This window comes from Vulpes vulpes, chromosome 1 (assembly GCF_048418805.1).
Source record: "Vulpes vulpes isolate BD-2025 chromosome 1, VulVul3, whole genome shotgun sequence".
NCBI lineage: Eukaryota > Metazoa > Chordata > Mammalia > Carnivora > Canidae > Vulpes > Vulpes vulpes.
The window spans coordinates 6,823,005-6,837,429 of NC_132780.1; positions in this window are offsets into that span (position 1 = coordinate 6,823,005).

Sequence of the window (14,425 nt, forward strand, 5' to 3'; positions counted from 1 at the left end):
CCTTAATACCCATCACCCATTTAATCCACGCCCCCCCCCCCAAAAAAAACCCTCCAGTAACTCTTAGTTTTTTATAGTTAAGAGTCTATTTCTGGTTTTAGGTATGCTGATAGTCAAACTCCAAGAGAATATTAATAAATGAACTAAATGGGGCATCCCCAGTGACACAGCGGTTTAGTGCCGCCTGCAGCCTGGGGTGTGATCCTGGAGACCTGGGATCGAGTCCCACGTCGGGCTTCCTGCATGGAGCCTGCTTCTCCCTCTGCCTGTGTCTCTGCCTCTCTCTCTCTCTCTCTCTCTCTGAATAAATAAATCTGTAAAAAAAATGAACTAAATGTACAATACAAAAAGCAAAGAGAATAACAGCAAACCACTTCAAATATAGAAAAAGTATTAGTAAAAATAAAAGCTCAAGAAAAAATTATTTTTTTAAATTTTTATTTATTTATGATAGTCACAGAGAGAGAGAGAGAGAGAGAGAGGCAGAGACACAGGCAGAGGGAGAAGCAGGCTCCATGCACCGGGAGCCCGACGTGGGATTCGACCCCGGGTCTCCAGGATCGCGCCCTGGGCCAAAGGCAGGTGCTAAACCGCTGCGCCACCCAGGGATCCCAAGAAAAAATTATTTCTTTGATAAATATATCAATACAAATGTTGGTAATTTTGATGGGGAAAAGTAGACGCATGAAGACATGAGAAATAGGCATGATTAAGAGATTACTAATATGTGGAAATCTAGACAAAGTATGCAATATTTGTGGAAAATGTAATTTGGGAGCACCTGGGTGGCTAGGTGGTTGAGTGTCTGCTTTCTGCTCAGGTCGTGATCCCAGGGTGTTGGGATCAAGTTCTGCCTCTCTCTCTGTCTCTCACATGAATAAAATCTTTTTTAAAAAATGTAAGTAGTTAGAATTAAGAGATGTAAACCCTTAGTAGACTAAAATGATAAATGCAGGGGTAAAGGTTTCATCTTTTTTAAAAATACTTTATTTATTTGTGAGAGACACAGAGATGCAGAGAGAGAAGCAGGCTCCTCTCAGGGAGCCTGATGTGGGACTCGATCCCGGGACCGGAATCATGCCCTGAGCCAAAGGTATAAGTTCAATCACTGAGCCACCTAGGTGTCCCATGGAAAAAAGTCTTAATATAGTCAAAGAGATCACCAAGCCAAATTATTGTATGGGCAAAATCTATAAAAAATTCAAGAGCTTCCAAATCAAATGAGATAACAAGGTCACCATTTCTTTGACAGAGAGACTACGAGTGCAGGGAAGAGTAGAGGGAGAAGGTGAAGCTGACTCTTGGCTAACCAAGGAGCCTGAGGCCAGGCTTGATACCAGGACCCATAAATCATGACTTGAGCCAAAGGTAGACACTTAACTGAGCCACCCAGTTGCCCCAGAAATCAAATACTTCAGATAAAACCTTAATAATCACACTGTAAATCGGGACAGCAAACTAATTTAGACCACTACCTATTTTTTATATGGCCTGCAAGCTAAGAATGGTTTTTACATTTTAAAGTGGTTGGAGGGCAGCCTGGGTGGCTCAGCGGTTTAGCGCCGCCTTCAGCCCAGGGCTTGATCCTGGAGACCTGGGATGGAGTCCAATGTCGGGCTCCTTGCATGGAGCCTGCTTCTCCCTCTGTCTGTGTCTCTGCTTCTCTCTCTGTCTCTCTCATGAATAAATAAATACAATCTTTTAAAAAAAATTTTTTTTAAAAATAAAGTGGTTGGAAAAAAGTAACCTGAATTTCAAACTTCAGTGTTCATAAACTCATTATAAAAGAACAGCATATGGGATGCGTGGGTAGCTTGGTGGTTGAGCGTCTGCCTTCAGCTCAGGTCATGATTCCAGGGTCATGGGATTGAGTCCCGCTTCGGGTTCCCTGCAGGGAGCCTGCTTCTCTCCGTGTGTCTCATGAATAAATAAATAAAATCTTTTTTAAAACCCCACATATATTCACATTGGCTGCTTTCACCCTATAACATAATTGAGTACCTGTGTTAGACCAAAGGGTTTCCAAAGGCTATAATATTTACCATACAGCCCATTACAGAAAAATGTTGTCAATTCTTGCTCCAGATAGTCCCTTTCTAAGAAACAAGTCCTATTGATTTGGTTAATATAGTATTCTATGCTATCCAAACCCAGAAAACAAGTAGGTTTTGGATAGCAAGGAAATCTTGAAATGCAACTAAAGAGAATTCCGTAGCAATTCTGGAGTTTGTATATCTAAACATAACAATTGAGAATTTGAGCAAGTCCCAGGATCATTTGTACAATATTTTTATTAAAAGCATGTTTGGAGGGATCCCTGGGTGGCGCAGCGGTTTGGCGCCTGCCTTTGGCCCAGGGCGCGATCCTGGAGACCCGGGATCGAATCCCACATCGGGCTCCCGGTGCATGGAGCCTGCTTCTCCCTCTGCCTGTGTCTCTGCCTCTCTCTATCTCTCTGTGACTATCATAAATAAATAAAAAATTAAAAAAAAAAAAAAAAAAAAAAAAAGCATGTTTGGGCAGCCCCAGTAGCTCAGCGGTTTGGTGCCGACTTGGGCCCAGGGTGTGATCCTGGAGACCCGGGATCAAGTCCCACGTCGGGCTCCCTTGCATGGAGCCTGCTTCTCCCTCTGTCTGTGCCTCTTGTGTGTGTGTGTGTGTGTGTGTCTTTCATGACTAAATAAATCTTTTAAAAAATATATAAATAAATAAATAAAAACATGTTATATGCTCCACTAAAGTTAATGTGGATATAATGAGTGACTTTATGAGTTACCTCCTCCAAGTACCATGTCTGCATCTTATCTATTATAACCTAATCCCACATCTCATGGTGTGTAGCAGCATATCAAACCAATGCAGTTAGGAAATAAAACTCTCATTTGACTGGTTCATATGAGCATGGTCCAAATTAAAATTTAAGATTTATTTATTCATGATAGACACAGAGAAAGAGAGGCAGAGACACACAGGCAGAGGGAGAAGCAGGCTCCATGCAGGGAACGTGACGTGGGACTCGATCCCGGGTCTGCAGGATCAGGCCCTGGGCCAAAGGCGGCGCTAAACCGCTGGGCCACAGGGGCTGCCCCGGTCCAAACTAATTTGAACATGAAATCTTGTTTGCTCCTAATTGCTATTAACATATTTGGAAAGTGTGTATGCTTGGAAAATGTATGGGGTTTCTCTTTTGTTTTTTGGCAAAAATGAATCAAAGGGTGAAATTAAGGAAGCTATTACAAGTAAGCAAGGAGTTTGGGGATGGAGCATTTCCCATCTCCCTAATATCAGGCATTATAAGACGCTAGACAGTTCCTGGAATTGCTTAAAAATACTAAGATACCAAATTAAAAAAAAAAAAACTAAGCTGATAAATATATGGATAAACTGTAATTTTGGTTTGCAACCCAAAATTTTAAATAAGATTTAGAGGGAAAAAAAAAAGCTTTAGAGGGAAAATGCATGAAATATAAACCTGTGTTAATGGCCACATGATATATAAAGATGTAATTTGTGATATCAGTAACAAAGACACCAACCTATAAAGGAGTAGAGATTTCATCTGCAATTGAAGTTGGTATCAGTTTAAAATAGATGGTTATAACTTTAGGATATTATATGTAATCTCCATGGTAACTACAAAAAAAATACCTATAGAATATGCAAAAGGAAATGAGAAGGGAATCAAAATATGTCACTACAAAAAAATCACCAGAGCAGAAACACATTAGCAGAAAGTTCTGTGTGAACAAGTACAGGGGTAGAAAAACCTAAACTGTAATGGACAAATGTAAGAGGCTTGGTGTGGACACACCTGAGAATTAAAGATTCCAAGGGGACCCAGTCATAAGGAAGCCCCTACAGGTTTATGAGTTTTACCACCAGGAGGCCAAACAAGTTCTCATAGCAAAGACTGGAGAAAAATCCTGTTGTGCTTTAGGCAAGAGGAGGGGAAAGTCACTATTTTGGAATACACATAGAGTAGTCATAACAAGGCATGCCCCCCAATAACCTACTGGAGTTTTATTAGCATCTAACTGACCTGTGGAAGAGAAATGTCCAACTCTAGCCCACTGTAGTCATCCTGTTTTATATTGCGGGAGGGAGACTGAAAACTGGTGAAGTTCACAGTCCAGCAGAACAGTTTTACCAAAAGACCAAAATTATAAATTTTGTATGGAAAGGCAAAATATCCAGAATAGCCAACACAATATTGAAAGAGAAGAACAAAAGTGTAGAATTGACAATACCTAACTTCAAGACCCAAAACTACAGTAACAAAGATAGTGTACTTGTGAAAGAATAGGCAAATACGTCAATGGAATAGATTAGAGAGCCCAGAAATAGACCTACTCAATTATAGTAATCTTTGAAGCAGAAAAGGGGAAAAGATAGTCTTTTCAATAAATGGTGCTAGAACGGCTGAACATCTGCAGGCAAAAAAAAAAAAAAAAAAAAAAAGACACAGACCTTACAGCTTTCGCAAAAATTAACTCAAAATGGATTACAGGGACACCTGGGTGGCTCAGTGGTTGAGAGTCTGCCTTAGGCTTAGGTCGTGATCCTGGGATTCGGGATGGAGTCCCACAGGGGGGCTCCTGCGAAGAGCCTGCTTCTCTCTCTGCTTGTCTCTGCCTCTCTCTCTCTCTCTTTCTCTCTCTCTCTCTCTCATGAATAAATAAATAAATCTTTTAAAAAATGGATTACAGTTCTAATTGTAAAATGCAAAACTATAAAGCTCATGGAAAATAACAAAAGAAAATATAGATGACTTTAGGTTTTCGTGATAACTTTTTAGATACAACACCAAAAGCATGATCTATGAAAGAAATGATTGATAAGCTTTACTTCATTAAAATTTTTACTTCTACTCTGCAAAAGACACTGTTAAAAGAATGAGAAGACAAGCCACACACTAGAAGAAAATATCTGCAAAGACATATCTGATAAAGGATTAATATCCAAAATATACAAAGAATTCTTAACATTCAACAATAAGGAAACAACCCAATTTTTAAAATGGGTAAAAATATGGACATCTCACCAAAGAAGATATATAGATGGCAAATAAACATACAAAAAGATGTCCAAGATCAAATCATGAAAGAATTATAAATTAAAACAATGAGATACCAGTACACGCTTAATGAAAATGGCTAAAATCCAAAACACTGACACCCAATGTTGGTTAGGATATGGAGAAACAAGAACCCTCATTCATTGCTAATGGAAATACAGAATAGTTACAGCTTTTGGAAGATACTTTGGAAGATGATTTGGCAATTTCTTGCAAACTAAAGATACTCTTAGCATACAATCCAGTAATCATGCCCCTTGCTGTTTACAAGCTAGTTAAAACTTTTAATCACACAAAAACTTGCACACAAGGTAACATCAACAAGATGGTGGAATAGGAAGCCCTGGAACCTTTTTCCCCCATGGAGACACAGATTTAACAAACCAACAAAATAACTGAGAAATCCAGAAACCGGTCAAGATTATTACACCAGGCAAGCACAAGGCTAAGGTCATAGAAGCCTGGTAGGAAATTTGTGATACTCCGTTCTCTCTCATCAGACGGTCCCCATCTGCCCCCAAACCAAGGCACATTTGATTGGAAATCCCCAACTCCCATCTTCTCTCTCGAGACGGAAAGAAGTAGAACGTTTCTCTAAGTGACTTTTAGGGAGGCTACCCAAGGTACCGGTGTCTGTCTTGCTTGTATCCAAGTACTGACTGGATTGTAGTTAAGAGTTGAGGGGATTTTTGAGAATAGAGACATCAACCGAGTGCTAGAGTCTACAGTACCACTAATAAATACTGGGAGGAGCCCCAGACCATGATTTACTACAGCCCCACAGATACGCTACAATATCATAGACACACACAAGGGGGGGAGGCTCCTACGTAGCATCAAAAGGATAAGTAAAGGGATCCCTGGGTGACTCAGCTGTTTGGCGCCTGCCTTTGGCCCTCGGCATGATCCTGGAGTCCCGATCGAGTCCCGCGTCGGGCTCCTGGCATGGAGCCTGCTTCTCCCTCTGCCTGTATCTCTGCCTCTCTCTCTGTATGTCTATCGTGAATAAATAAAATCAAAGAAAAGAAGAAAGAAGAAGAAGGAAGAAGAAGAAGGAGGAGGAGGAGAAGGAGGAGGAGGACGAGGAAGGAAGAAGAAGAAGAAGAAGAAAGAAGAAGAAGAAGAAGAAGAAGAAGAAGAAGAAGAAGAAGAAGAAGAAGAAGAAGAAGAAGAAGAAAACCAGTAAACTATTCAAATAGATCGCACACACAAGTCTTGGAAGAATGCATGCCCAGAAAAGGTTTGAGAGGTTTCCTGAATCTCTAGCGAGGCTATGTGGAAAAAGTCTTGGAAAGGAAACTACAGAGTCTGAGACAGTTGACTGATTCTTCAGATGCTGAATCCCCGCAACAAAAACAAAACATACAAGAAGCAGGCAACCATGACACATTTAAAGGAACCAATTAAATCTTTAAAAAGTCGAACCTAAATAAGCTATGAATTGCCAAAGAATTCAAAATTACCATCATAAGGATGCTCAATGAATTAAAAGAACTCGTGTCCACTAATAGATGAATGGATGAGGAAAATGTGATATCTACATACAGTGGAATATTATGCAGCCCCAAGAAGGAAGGAAATCCTGTCACATGCTACAACATGGATGAAAATGAAAGACATGCTAAGTGAAATATACCAGTTACAAAAGAAAATACTATATTCCATTCATATGAACTGTTCAAGCTATTCAAAATCACAGAAAAAAAATTTGGACATTGCCTTAGGAGAGGTGGTACATACGTGTCACTGGAGTGAAGGTTTTGGTGTCCTGGGCAAAGCTGAAGGAGCAAAATCATCTTGGTCTTAGGCTGGAGTGATGTCACCTTCAGCAGAAAGCTCCTGAACCAAAGTGATGTCATCTGGGATGAAGGACTGAGGTGAGCTTTCTAAGTGGGTAACCGGTTGAAATGATATGAATCTTAGCATTTACTATATTTTATTGAAAGTGTGGCTTTTGAGAGTTGAGGCCTCTGAATTGTAAAGTAGTGAAAATACCCAGACCAATAGTAATAAGACAACAGAATGTTGTGCAGCTGCACCTGACAGGTTTTTTGGTTTTATGGTGGAAATTTAGCTCAAATGGGTTCCATGTCAGATTAGCAGCTACTTGACCCATGAAACCATCTATGTTCATGGATTTCAGGAGGGTTTATGTCTTCACTCTGGCCTCCAGTGCTTATGGCAACATAAAAAAATGTATAAAGATAGGGAGACACATTATTAAAGGACCTTGTATATAATGAGTCTTTTTTTTTTATGATAGTCACAGAGAGAGAGAGAGAGAGAGAGAGGCAGAGACACAGGCAGAGGGAGAAGCAGGCTCCATGCACCAGGAGCCCGATGTGGGATTCGATCCCGGGTCTCCAGGATCGCGCCCTGGGCCAAAGGCAGGCACCGAACCGCTGCGCCACCCAGGGATCCCATGAGTCTTTATATACATGGAGATGAGACACATTTCCCTTTTACTTATTTTTAATTTTTAATTTTTTTGAGAGGTGTGGGGAGTGACTGAGGGAGAGGGAGAAAGAGAATCTTTTTTTTTTTTATGATAGTCACAGAGAGAGAGAGAGAGAGAGAGAGAGAGAGAGGCAGAGACATAGGCAGAGGGAGAAGCAGGCTCCATGCACTGGGAGCCTGATGTGGGATTCGATCCTGGGTCTCCAGGATCGCGCCCTGGGCCAAAGGCAGGCGCCAAACCGCTGCGCCACCCAGGGATCCCTCTTTTTTTTTTTTTAAGATTTCATTCAGTTATTTGAGAGAGAGTATGCACAAGCAGGGAGAGAGAAAAAGGGAGAGAAAAAGGGAAAAGCAGACTCTCTGCTGAGCAGGGAGCCCAATGTGGGGCTCAATCCCAGTCCCCTGGGATCATGACTTGAGCTGAAGGGAAACACTTGACTAAGCCACCCACACACCCCAGAGAGAGAGAATCTTAAGCAGAGCCCAGTGCAGGACTCAATCTCACAAGCCTGACAATATGACCTGAGCTGAAATCAAGACTTGGACACCTGGATGAGTCATCTCGGTGCCCCACATTTCCATTTTAGTTTATTTTTTTTCTTAATATATATTCATTCATCGGAGACACACACAGAGAGAGAGAGAGAGGCAGAGACACAGGCAGAGGGAGAAGCAGGCTCCATGCCGAGAGCCCGACGCGGGACTGGATCCCGGGACTCCGGGATCACGCCCTGAGCCGAAGGCAGGCGCTAAGCCGCTGAGCCACCCAGGGATCCCCTCCTTTTAAATATAAGAAATAGTGGAACACCTGGGTGGCTCAGTGGTTGAGCATCTGTCTTTGGCTCAGGGCATGATCCTGGAGTCCCAGGATTGAGTCCCACATCAGGCTTCCCTCAGGGAACCTGCTTCTCCTTCTGCCTACATCTCTGCCTCTCTCTGTGTGTCTCTCATGAATAAATAAAAATCTTAAAAAAAAAAAGAAGGTGTGTCCTGGCAAGGCCTTATACTGTGGTCTTAGTATATTTAAAGTCATGTATAATACTTATTTGTATATTGAGTATCCATGAGGCAACTTTTTTTTTTTACCCTGAAGGGAATACTTTTTAAGCAATGGACCAGTAGTCTGTAATGAATGTGAAGATGGAGCCATTTGTTGACCAGGATGTCCAATGCTAAGGTGACTGCTGGAAGTTTTCTCAAGTGTATTGTCACTTGGGTTCTATCATTTATGAAGGAAATCCTGGCTAAGGGATGTGAATTCCATCACATAAGATGATTAGCAGTGTCATTTGTATAGTCTACAAACTCTTGATTCCAAGGGGTTCAGGGGGAAGGGAGACCTCCTCCAAAAGCATGGCATCTGGCATGGGATTGAAGACAGGGGAGTCCACTCTCCTGCAGGTGGCATATGTTGGCCCAGATTTGGCTTCATCCTGTCTTAAGGAGGTCTCAGTAGCTGTGTCAAGCTTGTGAGGCACTGTTTCCATAACCCAGAGCATGAGAAGCTGGGTATTGAGGGTCACAACCTCACTGTCTGTGAGAGCCTTTTTTTCTAGGAGAGCCCAATATGTAGCCAACCATTGGTTGTCTTAATGATGTATATAGCATGAGGCCAAAGATGAGCAGTTTCTTGCATCAGAAGTCTTTGGATAACTTATGGCCTTTATAAGTGGTCCAAAGACTCCAGGAGGCATGAGAAGAGGTTACCAAAGCCTCTAGGGTGAAGGAATCTCTGAGGGTACTAACAAGAGTGTTGATTTTAACATGGAGATTTTAAGCCTTTGTTGAAGACAGCCCCATTTAAGGAGGGCTGATTTATCCATGGTAACATCAATTAGATAAAAATAAAATTTATAAACGAAGACTATGCTGCCACCAGTACCCAAAAAGGACTTAAACATGTTGGACTTGTATGTCTACAATAATTGTGTCAAATGAATCTCCTTGCAGGAGTACACCAATAATAGTGCCATACTCATGTTCCTAGAGAAAGGTAGATACAGTTAAGATCTTTTCTGCAAAGTTTGTGATGACAAAGCCATTGAGGTACCTCATGGGTAGCCTGGAGAAGACTTAAAATGTCCCTCCCTTTGGAGGCAAAGATAAAACTGCAGGTGAGAGGCTGTTGAAATAGGCATTAAACAGAATATGTTAGCCAAATCTGTAAGATCAAAATACTTACCAGTTGTTGATTGAATAGACTCAGTAATTTTAATAATACCAGATATTGGGTATGGGGCTTCTAATGGATGGGACCACAGCATTAAGGTTGTAGTAATTCACCATGAAGCATCATTCACTTACGTACTTAAGTTTTATATATATATATATACACATATATATGTGTATATATATATACATGTATATATAAATAAAGTTACATACTTTATATATGTTTATATATATAAAGTTACATACTTAAGTTTTATATATCTGATATATATGTTACAATATATATAAGGTGTTATAATATATAATATATATATTCCTTCCTGGTTTAAGGTAGGCAAAATTAGGCCATCAAATGGAGAAGTAGAAGGGAAAATCACCCCTCTATAAATTAGAGTTTATATAATAAATTTTAATCCTCGAAGCTCCCGTTTTAATTTATATTGGGCCATATTACTATTTTTTTTAATTTTATTTATTTATTCATGAGAATACACAGAGAGGAGAGAGAAGCAGAGACACAGGCAGAGGGAGACGCAGGCTCCATGCAGGGAGCCCGACGTGGGATTCGATCCCGGGTCTCCAGGATCGCGCCCTGGGCCAAAGGCAGGCGCCAAACCGCTGCGCCACCCAGGGATCCCCCATATTACTATTTTAACTGAGAGTCTGTGGCATCCCATATTATCAGGCTATCCTTACTCCCTACCCCCCAATCCACTGGCTTGTTTCTAACTTAATTAGCTTCAATCTAAATTTTTAAAGTGGAATCAACCAGAAGGTAAGAGTGTAAGGGAAATTATTTTCCAACACTTCTCATGTACACTAAAACTGTAGGTTCCTTTTTGGGAATACAACAGGCTCTTTGCTGTTTACAAGGTGTGTAGGGAAAATGTCACTTCTCATATTTCTCCTTTCATCTCACGCTACTATCACACTGATAACACTTCCGACACCCAAAGTATGGGTGTTTTCCCTACTCCAAGAAATTCTGTGATACCAGCTGCGGGCCTACACTTTAACTCAATCCTGACACTCTCTATCTGGAGATAGCACCAGATCTCATAAGTTAAGGGCTCAGTCCCACACGACTATCCCCTCACCATCACCACCTGCCCAGATTCTTCAGATAGCAATCACAAGTCTAGGTTGTTACTTGTCTTCTGATCCATCAGCTTTAATGTGGAGGTTCCCAAGACACCTTCCTAAGATTTGATTAATTTGCTAGAGCAGCTTACAGAACTCAGGAAAAGTTATACTTGCTGTTTACCAGTTTATCATAGAAAGATATGCTAAAAGATATAGATGAACATCCAGATGGAAAGATACATAAGGCTAAGTCTCGGAGGATCCCAAGTGCAGGAGCTTCTCTATCCTGTGGGATTGAGGTGTGTCACCCTCCTGTTATGTGTTACCCTCTTGGTATGTCATCAGTCTGGAAACTCTCCAAACCCCATCCTTATTGTGGTTTTTATAGAGGCTTCCTTACATAGCCAGAATCAATTAATAACTCCATATCCAGCCTCTCTATCCTCTCTAGAGGGCTGGACTTCAGAAAGGCCCATGTGGTAAAGAACTAGGGGTAGCCTCTGGTTCACAGCCAGCAAGTGACTGAGGCCCTTAGTAACTAACCATGTGATCTTGCTAGCAGATCCTTCCCTAGTTGAGGATCAGATGAGACCACCACTGTTCTGGCCAATATCTGACTACAGCCTTGTAAGACCCTGAATCAGAGGACCTAGCTAAGCTGTATCTGGACTCCTGACTCAGAGAAACTGCAAGGTAATAAATGTGTGTGGCTTTAAGATAAGTCTCTGATAATTTGTTAGGTAGCACTAGAAAACTAACACACCTAGGTTACTAAAGATTATTCATAAATGTCATAGTTCAGTGTTTCTCATTATTATCTGTTCTGTGAGGATGGTATTTTGTTTCAGGGCTAAGGACTAGGTGTGCGATCCACATCCAAAGTTTACTCTTGTCTGCCCATTAGAATTATTAGGGATTTCACTTGAACCCTTTGCCAGAGCTAATCAAACAGAATCTCTGGAGCCAGAATCTGTTGGAATGTGTTAAAAAAAAAAAAAAAAAAAACTCTCTGCAAATTATACTGCCCAAGAGAATAACTACAAAGGAAGAAACAGTATCTTTAGAATGGAGAAATCTAAGAGCGAGAATCTTAACCATGTGATCATCACATTGGTGACATCACCAACAAGACACATCAACATCAGATTCCTCTGGTATCAAGCTCTGAGGATACGTCACTTTTAATACGTTAGTATTAATGCATAACCTTAATGTATTCAGAGAAAATACTGGATCAAACCCAAACTGAGGAATATTCTACAAAATAACTGGCCAGTATTCCTTTAAAAAAAAAGTGTCTAAGTCACGAAAGACAAGAAAGTACTAAGGAACTGTCACAAAGTGGAAGAGACTAAAGAGAAATTAACAAGTAAATGCACCATGGGATCTGGCCTGGATCTTGGACTAGGTATCAGTGGCGGCTAGGACTATAATTACTAGTTTGTATCAGTGTTAATTTTCTGGTTTTGATCATTGTACCAAAGTTATATAAGATGTTAACATTAGGTGAAACTGGAGGAAGACTAAACTGTTTTTGCAACTTTTTTTTAATAAATCAAAAATTATTTATAAAAACAAAATGCCTCTCTCTACTTGGGACTTTCTCAAAGTACCTACTTTTGCTCTTCAGAAGCACAAGTAACAACCAAGGGTTGTGCCCAAGATAGCGAATCCGAGAAACCACCGAGGAGCCAACACCGATGCAAACACACGAGGGTTTATTTACAAGCTCGAGCTTGGGTCCAAGTGTACCCGACACAGCGGAGCAGGGACTTGGAACCCGAGACTAAGAGGCGTAGCAGCTTTATAGGGGCCAGTGGCCCATGGGATACACAGAAAGTTGCAGTTATGTCGGTCCACACGCAGGTGGCCGATTGAATTACATCTTACCCTATAGTATCCATTTGAGCTGGCCTATTACTTTGGTCAGAATGGGCGCGCAGTTTTGGCGGGCACAAAGCAGGGTTACATTGTTATGAGCCGATTTCCGATTAGGGTGTGCCCAGAGGCTTGACTAGGGTGGGGCAGCGCCTTAAGCAATAAGCAGGTTATGTGGGGGTCGTACAGGAGGTGGCAGGTGTAGCACAAAATGGAATCAGTCCTGCTCTGCTTGTCCAGGGGTAGGGGAGTTTTGTTAAATTTCCTGGGTCCCACACCAAGACATTTACTTTTACTTTGGTGATAGCAGAAGGACAGAGTTGGAGGAATCAAGCAGACCAGGTCAGTCTGCCAGCTTGTCAGAAAACAGAAACACTTGTAATGCTTCCTGCATTTTGAAACACTTTCCCCCTTTATTTTGTTTTTCAAATTACAAAAGTAATGTATGTTGTAACAAGTAAAACAATGGAAAGATATATAAATTAAACAACTGCTTATTTTCCCCTTCCCCCCACCAAAGTAACCAATGTTAACACTTGTCTGTATATCCATCCATACTTTTCTTTGTTCATATAAACATACATGCATATATATATATATACATACAGGGTTCTTACTTTTTTAAAAAAATAGATTTATATACATTATTCTGCAATTTTCCCTTTTCACTTAACAATATACCACAAACATCTCCACAAATTAGCAGAGTTCTAGCTCCCCACTCAAATAACTTCGCTTAATCACACATCTGAGATATAATTGGTTCATTTATGTAATTTTTTTCTATTTGGCTTTCATTTTCCCTGACTCCCTCCAAACCAACCTGCATCACCCACCTCCCCCCAACTAAATGTATACTCTTCAATACTTTTCTTCATGCATAGAAAAATCATACACAAACACATATGAATACATGTTTATCATTCATCTAGAGGAATTTTGTCACTGATTTACAAAAAGAGTCGTTTTTATACACTTGTACTTTGCTTTTTTTGCTCAAGAAAACATTGTAGACTTCTATTCAAGTCCACTAGCATGGTTTAATTTGTCCACCTTAATTGCTAAACGCTATGGAATGCATATACTAGTTTCTCCCCTCGTCCAATTTCCCTATTGATGGGCATTTATTTTGACTCTAGTGTTTTATTGCAGTAGGAACAATTTTATAATAAATACACATGTTCATCCATCCTTTATATATTGGGGTTTTACTTCTAAGAGAAGATTTCCCAAAGTGGCATAAGTATTTTAAGTTTTAATAGATGTTGCCAGATTGCTTTTTGAAAGAGCTCTAATGATTTATGTTTCCACCAGCGGAGTGGAAGAACAACCTTGGGACAGCAAAAAGCATTCCTATTTCTTGTCAGTTTGACTGCATACTGTTATCTCATATCATGACTTTAATCTGTATTCCCCAACAATTACCAAGGCTAAACATTTTTTGATGGGCCCATCATCAGCCACTTGGATTTGCTCTCTCTACAACTTGTCTATTCATCTTCTCTGCCATGTTTTGTCACTAAGTTATCTCTTCCCTGTCAAACTGAAGAGCACTTCTCTGACTGCCTTTGCAAATATTTCATCCAATTATAATGTACTGACTTTGTTGATGGCACCTTTTGCCATACAAAAGATCATACATTAATGTAGTCAATTTTTTCCTGTTATTTGTGTGTGTGTGTGTGTGTGTGTGTGTGTGTGTGTGTTTTAAGTAGGCTCCATGTCCAGCATGGAGTTCAGTGTGGGGCTTGAACTCATGAC